This window comes from Arachis duranensis, chromosome 10 (genome assembly GCF_000817695.3).
Source record: "Arachis duranensis cultivar V14167 chromosome 10, aradu.V14167.gnm2.J7QH, whole genome shotgun sequence".
NCBI classification, from domain to species: domain Eukaryota; kingdom Viridiplantae; phylum Streptophyta; class Magnoliopsida; order Fabales; family Fabaceae; genus Arachis; species Arachis duranensis.
Genome location: NC_029781.3, coordinates 48,048,213 through 48,056,385, shown reverse-complemented (window position 1 = coordinate 48,056,385; position 8,173 = coordinate 48,048,213).

Genomic DNA, 8,173 nt, shown 5'->3' with positions numbered 1-8,173 from the left:
ATTTGATTGAAAAGATTTGATTTGAAAAAGATTTGATTTTGAAAAACTTTGAAAACCTGAAAAAGAAATTGCATTAAAAACGAAATCTTCCCCCTTGTGCCATCCTGGCGTTAAACGCCCAGAATGGTGCACATTCTGGCGTTTAACACCCAAAATACTACCTTTTTGGGCGTTAAACGCCCAACCAGGTACCCTGGCTGGCGTTTAAACGCCAGTCTGTCCTTCTTCACTGGGCGTTTTGAACGCCCAGCTTTTTCTGTGTAATTCCTCTGCTGTATGTTCTGAATCTTCAATTCTCTGTATTATTGACTTGAAAAGACACAAATTAAAAATATTTTTGGATTTTTAATAATAAGGAATAATCAAAATGCAACTAAAATCAAATAACAATGCATGCAAGACACCAAACTTTGCAGTTTGTATACTACTGACACTATATGAGGCACATAAACACTCAAGTCAAGAGAATTCAAAGATCAAAGCAATGAAATCATCAAGAACAACTTGAAGATGAATGAAGACACATGCATGAATGCAAGAAGAACAGAAACATGCGATTGACACCAAATTTAATATGAGACTTCTAGACTCAAACAAGAAATTTTTGGATTTTATGATTTTGTAATTTTTTGTGCTTTTTTCGAAAATTAAGTGGAAAAAGAAAATAAAGATATCAAAATTCTTAATTAGAATTCCAGGAATCATGCAATGTTTAGTCTAAGACTCCGGTCCAGGAATTAGACATGGCTTCACAGCCAGCCAAGCTTTCAAAGAAAGCTTCGGTCCAAAACACTAGACATGGCCAATGGCCAGCCAAGCCTTAGCAGATCACTACTCCAAAAGCAAGATTGATAGAAATCAACAAGCTCTTGTGATGATAAGTTGAAACCTCGGTCCAATGAAATTAGACATGGCTTCACAGCCAGCCAGATTTCAACAGATCATCATGAAACTCTAGAATTCATTCTCAAGAACTCTGAAAAAAAAATACCTAATCTAAGCAACAAGATGAACCGTCAGTTGTCCATACTCGAACAATCCCCGGCAACGGCGCCAAAAACTTGGTGGACGAAATTGTGATTACACAACTTCGCACAACTAACCAGCAAGTGTACTGGGTCGTCCAAGTAATAAACCTTACGCGAGTAAGGGTCGATCCCACAGAGATTGTTGGTATGAAGCAAGCTATGGTCACCTTGTAAATCTTAGTCAGGCAAACTCAAATGGGTATGGTGATAAACGCATAGAACATAACGATAAAGATAGAGATACTTATGCAATTCATTGGTAGGAATTTCAGATAAGAGTATGAAGATGCTGGTCCCTTCCGTCTCTCTGCTTTCCTACTGTCTTCATCCAATCCTTCCTACTCCTTTCCATGGCAAGCTTAAGAAAGGGTTTCACCGTTGTCAGTGGCTACCTCCCATCCTCTCAGTGGAAATGTTCAACGCACCCTGTCACAGCGCGGCTATCCATCTGTCGGTTCTCGATCAAGCCGAAATAGAATCCAGTGATTCTTTTGCGACTGTCACTAACGCCCCGCCCTCAGGAATTTGAAGCACGTCACAGTCATTCAATCATTGAATCCTACTCAGAATACCACAGACAAGGTTAGACCTTCCGGATTCTCTTGAATGCCGCCATCAGTTCTAGCCTATACCACGAAGACTCTGATCGCACGGAATGGCTGGCTCGGTTGTCAGGCGATCAACCATGCATCGTGTATCAGGAATCCAAGAGATATTCACCCAATCGAAGGTAGAACGGAGGTGGTTGTTAGTCACACGTTCGTAGGTGAGAATGATGATGAGTGTCACGGATCATCACATTCATCAAGTTGAAGAACAAGTGATATCTTAGAACGAGAACAAGCGGAATTAAATAGAAGAACAATAGTAATTGCATTAATACTCGAGGTACAGCAGAGCTCCACACCTTAATCTATGGTGTGTAGAAACTCCACCGTTGAAAATACATAAGAACAAAGGTCTAGGCATGGCTGAATGGCCAGCCTCCCAATGATCTAAGATAGCATCAGAACAAAGATAGCTACCCCCGATATCTCAATACAATAGTAAAGGTCCTACTTATAGAAAACTAGTAGCCTAAGGTTTACAGAGATGAGTAAATGACATAAAAATCCACTTCCGGGCCCACTTGGTGTGTGCTTGGGCTGAGCAATGAAGCATTTTCGTGTAGAGACTCCTCTTGGAGTTAAACGCCAGCTTTGGTGCCAGTTTGGGCGTTCAACTCCCATTCTTGTGCCAGTTCCGGCGTTTAACGCTGGGAATTCTGAGGGTGACTTTGAACGCCAGTTTGGGCCATCAAATCTTGGGCAAATTATGGACTATCATATATTGATGGAAAGCCCAGAATGTCTACTTTTCAACGCCGTTGAGAGCGCGCCAATTGGGCTTCTGTAGCTCCAGAAAATCCGCTTCGAGTGCAGGGAGGTCAGAATCCAACAGCATCTGCAGTCATTTTCAGTCTCTGAATCAGATTTTTGCTCAGGTACCTCAATTTCAGCCAGAAAATACTTGAAATCACAGAAAAACACACAAACTCATAGTAAAGTCCAAAAAAGTGAATTTTAACTAAAAACTAATAAAAATATACTAAAAACTAACTAGATCATACTAAAAACATACTAAAAACAATGCCAAAAAGTGTACAAATTATCCGCTCATCAACCGCTTTTTAGATGCTGAAGCATTCCTATCTAGGAAGGTTACGACAGGCAGCTGGGGTCCTTCTTCTATGAACTCTCGACCTAAGTAGATAGTTTGGAGCACGGTAGTAGTGGTCGCAACTACCCACGCGTGCTTCGAGGGATCATACTCAGAAGTTACCTTCGGGGGGCACTGCGTCATCTCTATCCGCTGTGCCATGTCCCTCTGGAGACAGTATGTGAAAAGAAAGGGAGTGAGAACCTAACGTCTCAGTAGGAATGCTATGCAACACCTCCATATCCATCTCCAGCCCACGTGCGGGATTTTAAAAAAAGTCGTACGATATGACATGTAATATGCATCTTTCTTGTAGAACATGTGTGCAAAAAGAGAAAGCATATAGGGAAAACAGAAGGATAACATCCTAAGTAACATCAGCATAATCATACATAAATCTGAGAAAAACTAAGAATCAAACTTTCATTCATGCTTTATTCTTTCTTAACTTTTAACTTTTATGGAAGGTATTGAGCTCAAACCGGTATAAATGAGAGTCCCCTTCCCTTTCTGAAGGTTCTTATCTCGAGTGTCTTGGCGATCACCTTCCCTTACCGAAGGATCATCTCGATCAATCACCCTCCCTTACTGAGGAATCATCTCGATATCTTGTCTTTGGGGGTCACCTTTCCTTACCGAAGGATCATTCCCTCAGTTCAATTTACAATCAAGGTTATTTAGACATACACAAGAAAAGAGTTACATCAACAAAGATATCTTATTATATAAAATTGATGGGAGTCCCCTTTCCTTACCGAAGGTTCCCAAAAGTTTACCGATCACCTTCCCTTATCGAAAGATCATCTCAATTATCTTGTCTTTGGGGGTCACCTTCCCTTACCGAAGGATCATCCCGATTATCTTATCTTTAGGGGTCACCTTCCCTTACCGAAGGATCATTCACTCAGTTTAATTAACAAGTAGGGTTATTTAGGCATATACAAGAATAGATCATGCAAGAGGAGAGACATATACCATGATAAAATAAGCATGTTGAATAAGACTTTACAAGAAAGTAGGTACTCTCGTGAGGGGTATTAATAATGTAAAATAAATGTATATTATAAAAGATAGAATAATTTAAATAGTTGAATAAGATAGTTATAAGAGAGCATGTACTCTTTAACTCAAGGAAATATTAATGTTAATCTAATGGTATAAAAGTCAATGTAATTTCATGTAAATAAATGGGGGATATTAATTAGTTGAACTAAAATAATTATAAGGAAACATGTACTCTTGACCCTAAGAAGATATTAATGATATAATGTATAAAATATAACCTAAGTGCATGTAGTAAGAAAAGGGTATTTGAAATACTTGGATTAGATATTATAAGAAGCATGTATCCTTGATCTTTAAATTAAAGGAGCAATAATAACATAATGATATAAGAGGTCATTTAGTTACACATAATAGAATAGGGTACCTTGAACAAGACACAAAAAGGAGCATGTACTCTCAGCATTAAAGGGATAATAATAATGTAACGGTATCAAAAGTCATGTACGGGCACATGGTAAAATTAGGACATGTTAAATAATTAAATAAAATGTTATAAGGGGCATGAACTCTCAACATCAAAGGAACACTAATAATATAATGATATGAAAAAGTCATGTTAATGCACATAGTAAAAATTAGGGTATATCAGATAATTAAATCAAACATGATAAAAAGGTATATACTAATGAATCAAGAGGTCATGAATGACAAAATAGATAAACATAATCAATATGGATAAGGGATGAGAACAAGGTATTTAATGCCATGTAACACATGAAAAGATAGTAATCATGCATGGATGGACGGAAATAAACTAGAGCATACTACATGCCAACATAAGTAAGAAATGCATAATTCCCTACTCTTTTTCCTAACGCTTCTTCGAGCTTGCCTCTTGTGTTTGCCCACATAATATTATTTCTTTGTAGAGAGAGAAGGGAGAGGATTAGTATCTGAGAGGAGTGATTTTCTACCTATGGGTGCTCCCTTATTTATATACATTTGAGGATAGGGTGGTTGGGATATTTTAAATTTCAAACGGAGGGTGGTTACTAGGTTCCTATCCATAAATTCGAAATTCTAAGCTTATCTCCTAACTGATTTTCAAATTCGAATTTGATTTTGTTTCTAGAAGGGGTGAAGGGAGGTTGTTACAGAGGCAGCAGCGAACAGTGAGGGCGACAAACAAGATGACGCGGTGACGCAAAGGGGATCGCAGCGACGAGATGGAAGCCTGTGAGAGGCGTCGACAGAGATGGTTGAGGCTTTGTGCTCTGCCTTTGTTGTCTTTGAATGATGTGAGTGTGAGAAACTAGGTTGGGGAGGAGGATGAGTAGCGTGGCGCCGAGACGGAGGCCGGCGAGAGGCGGTGACAGAGAGAGCTGAGGAAAACTCTGCTTTGCCGTGTGGTTAGTGTTGCGAGTTTGAGAGCGTCGGGTTGGGGAAGGGGCCTGGAAGGCAGGTTTTTTTTCCAAATAATTACGAAACGACACCGTTTCAATGCCAGTGGGGCAGGAATTAGCCAGCTCAGCTTTCCGATTATAAGAGATGAAAGAAAATTGTATGAGGGACTACTATGAATTTTGGAGTACAAGTTGAAGGACATAATTGGATAACTATTATTTTCAGGGATCACTTTAAATCTCAAGTACAATTTCAGAAACCATTTGAGACTTATTAGAGAAATTTAGCCATAATAACCTCTAGAGGAATTTAACCATAATAATACTAAAAATAAGAACTACTGTAAGAGCTTATGGGGAGTTTCCGCCAATAAAAAAAGTTTGTTATTCAGTTACAGATAACAGTGATCAACTTTGCAGCTGATTGAAGTCGTTAAAATTTTGACAATTTGGAAAATTCACACAAACAATCAAATACATATTGAATATACAGATCATATAAATAGTAATAAATTATATGATTTTATTCTATTTTTAAATTAATTTAAATTAAACTATATTACAAATATACTTTTTTATTTCATTAATCATATAAACGAGATATTAATATATATTTTATTATCACTCCCAATAAGATTTGATTAAGATACAAAGCTACTTTATTTCTCTGTCAAGAAATATAATTTTTCAATTGTTCTGTTAAAGTTTTTGCTGTGTCCAAGAGTTTTTCTTTTTCTTTCATTCTTTTCAACTTTAATTCTTTAATTCTTCTTTTTATTGTTCAAATCCTTTTTTCATTTGAATTTATTCCTTACAACTTTCTCTCATTATTCTTCTACTCATTTTATTCTTCTTATTTTTTGTTTATTTTATCATCATCACACCCTCATTTGTATCATGAACTCAAAAGGGGAGAAAAATCACATCTGAATCCAAGGAGTATGGAAGAAGAGGAGAAATTGGTAATTGTGACAGAGGAAGACTTCTCTAAGGGACTGGAGGTATGTACTAAGAGTCTATTTGGTCGTGTGTTTGCTGATAAGATCTTTTCAACAGGAATTGTTTATACCCTGGCCCAACAGATAAAAGTCAGGCCCAATAACACAAAAAGGTCCACTAGTAAAGGTGGACTTCACTATAAACCCGACCTCCTTATAGAGGTCTGACACCAACATAAGGTCCAGCTCTACTTGACTTAACAAGTAATTGCCTCCTTAAATCTCTCTTACTATCTCTACCTCTTCTAGAAGGTAGATCCCAATAAACTCTTAAGATAAAGGAAATGTTTATCCATCAGAAAAGATGGAACTGCTCCAACAAAGGTGGTCATCAACTCTATTATAAATACATTGGAACTCCCAGGTATAACACACGTTCCAACCTACTAAAAACATGCCTAAAACCCTTGCTAACTTAAGCATCAGAATCTCTTGCAGGTACTACCCCCACCTCCTCACAAGGAACTCGGACTGGCAGCACCTTGGCATAAACAAGTCAGTCACTGCCCTTCAAAGGGATCTGGGCCTCTCAACGTTTCAAGTAACCTTAAAAATATTGGCGCCTGCTGGGGACCTGGAATTCTCCCTCTGACAAATAGCAGACCACGAGCACGAAGATGGCCACACGGCATCTAAATCTAAGCAAGAAGCTCAACCAAAAAACCAAGCCCTCTTACTTCCTCTTCTACCACTACACCAAGGCCCTCATGGGGAAGGGACCTTCGGAAATCCTCAACCAAGGAGGATCCATTCCGAGGTCTACCATCTTGAGGATGAAGACCGCCCTCATACAACTGAGATCCTAAACCTAGTTCATGGTCAGGGGGATCGACTGCAACAACTCGAACACAAGGTTGAATGACAACGGGAACCAAAACGAAAATTATGAAGAGAAATAAGACGACGGAAGGAGCTAGAAGATAAGCTCCAAAAACTGGAAGCTGATCTACAAAGTAGGAATAATCAGGCGGAGCATGATGCGTGTGCATCTTATACCTATTTTCTGCTTATTTTCTAGTTGAATTTAGTTAGAATTTAGTAAGTTTAATTATATTTTAGTGTTAAAATCCTATTTGGATGCTACTTTGAGTTGTTTTTGTATTTTTATTATTTTAGGTAAAACTCGGGCCAATTTGGCAGAGTTTTGTGCAAAAAAGAGGAAGAAAGTGGATGTTGTCAACCCTGACCTCTTTGCACTCCAACGAGCATAACTTGAGCTACAGAGGTCCAATTGATGCAGTTCTAACAGCGTTGGAAAAGCCAACTTTTAGAACTTTCCAACAATATATAATAGTCTATATTTTATTTTTCTTAAAAAATTTTGATATATAATAGTCTAAACTTTAACGCATATAAACAAGGAATAGGATTGGAGAATAATTAGTTCACTTTTTCAAGAAAGAAACCTTAGACAAAACTTTAAGACAAATCATGGAGAAACAAGATACATAACTGAGCAATCCCGAGATGTAACTTCTAATGTTTCCAAAACCCACGGTTTGCGTTAGTTATTACTTCTATTTTGTCGATGACAACCCATTAGTGTTCCCATATACATAAGTCATTAGTATTAAGTTGGCCAGACTTAATACCATGAGGAATGCAATGGTAAGATAACATCATTAATCAACAGATAGTCACGCATATAAAATCTAAACTTTTGTCATTAAGAAAAGTCTTATCGCGTGAGAGAAACTTATAGTGCAGTGAAGCATAGTCAATCCATTTCCAAAGCTCTAACAGGAAAGACTACTCTCACACCATAATGTAACACCCTAACTTTTAGCACCTCATGATCGTACTAAAAGTTCGAGCACTACTTACCTCTATTCCTTTAGTTTCATACTATATTTATTTAATATTGAGCCTTCACGAATACCAACCGAAGTTTTATTTCAGAAAATGATGAGTCTATATTTTAAACTATTTAATATATATATATACACATAGCATTAAATACATAGACTTATTTCAAGATTATCAAAAATAAATCCTACCCCTCTAAAAACTAAAAACAATAAACGAGGAGGAAAAAGTAAAT